At 39.4% G+C, this 1,583-nt stretch overlaps 1 long non-coding RNA gene across 1 annotated transcript in view; it reads right to left on the reverse strand.

Moving 5' to 3' along the window:
* Positions 1–780: 780 nt before the first annotated feature.
* Positions 781–1,583, reverse strand: part of LOC102012202 — a 16,929-nt gene continuing 16,126 nt past the window's right edge. Inside the window, exon 3 of the long non-coding RNA XR_260684.2 lies at positions 781–1,580. This is a non-coding gene — a long non-coding RNA (uncharacterized LOC102012202). The remainder of the gene's footprint in view (positions 1,581–1,583) is intronic.

Genomic DNA, 1,583 nt, shown 5'->3' on the forward strand with positions numbered 1-1,583 from the left:
TGTTTACCCGAGCATCACACAGGGTCCAGTAGACCCATACCACTCCAGAATATGTTACCAAAAAACAAGTTTCCTTTTGGTTTTCCTGGTAGAAGTAGCCCAATTTAGTACAATGGCACAAGAAAAAACAGATTTGCAAGTTTTGGAGGTGGTCAAAGTGAATCATCAGATTTCTCATGCATGGATGATGAAGATGATCCATTATCGTAAAACACATGCTTTCCTAACAGAAGAGTAGTGTGCATGGATGATGATGGTGGTGATGATGATGATGATGATGATGATGACCATGACTTTGACATTGGCCATGTGAACCAAAGTTCCCGTGACAGTGAAATGGAGTAAGAATACGCTGATACAGACACAGGGAATGCAGACCTTCTTGATTCTGATGACAAAGAAAACAAAAATGTGAGCACATACTTGACTAGTTGAAATGTTAGAACTAGGTCTGAAAATACAGTGAGGGTCTTGGGAGTGGTGATACGTATTGGACAGAAGGCCAGCATTGCCATTCAGTGTTGGAAATTATATCAGAGGAAATGCTACATGATGTGAAATACACAAAGGCTGAACTGCAAGTAAAATGTTTGGTATGCACAAGTAGCCATATTCAAAAATATATTTACCAGGACAGCTCCCTGGCTGAACTGAAAGCATTCAGAGGTCAGCTGTACTTAGCACAGATTTCTCATGGTGATTGCAGGAATGTAAAAGACTCATCAAAAAGCAATGTGTCAAAATATGGCATAAAAATGTATGCCCTTGTAGATGCAAAGACTTATGATGCTTTCAATTTAGACATTTATCGTGGAACTCAGCCATCATCAGGTCCTTATTCATACAGTAATCAACCAAATGATGTGAACAGACCTGTAGTTCCTATCTTCCAAACTAATTGGAATGTGACACTGGACAATTGGATTACTGGTTTCTGACTGATGTTCCATTTGCTAACAGAGCACAAGTTGAGCAGCAGAGTAACTTACACAGGAACAAAGCAGAAAATTCAAATGAAGTGTTGCAATTTACAGTTGGAGAATTATATCTTACAATCTTTGACATCAGAAAGACGTAACATTGGCCTCATAAATGGCAAAGAAAAGCAAACTGCTTTTTTCAAAGAAAAGCATACCGCTGATGTCCACATTTTACCATGATGGAAATATTGATAGAGAAACCTCAACAAAACAGAAGCCTGAGATGGAAATTTTCAATAACAAAACTGAACGTGGGGTAGATGTCATTGATGAGTTATGCAGCAAATATGATGTCACGTGAAACACAAAACATTGGGCAATGGCTGTGTTTTATTTGATCCTAAACACGTGTGGCTTAAATAGCTTGAGAGTTTACAAAGGAAATAGCAAGTACCAAATACCACAGAGAAATTTTCTTAGAGGATCAGGACTGGAGCTCATAAGATCATTTACAGCAGAGGAAAAGCAAAATGATTCTGCCCAAGGAACTATGCCAAAAGATTGTGGAGCACACTGGTGAGCGGCCAGGTGAATAGGCAGGTGCGGCATCACAAAGACCTACTGCAACAACAGGAAAACAAGGAAGATGTCAAGAGTGCCCTA

The sequence above is a fragment of the Chinchilla lanigera genome, unplaced genomic scaffold, assembly GCF_000276665.1.
Source record: "Chinchilla lanigera isolate Chin_1 unplaced genomic scaffold, ChiLan1.0 scaffold00019, whole genome shotgun sequence".
Classification (NCBI taxonomy): domain Eukaryota; kingdom Metazoa; phylum Chordata; class Mammalia; order Rodentia; family Chinchillidae; genus Chinchilla; species Chinchilla lanigera.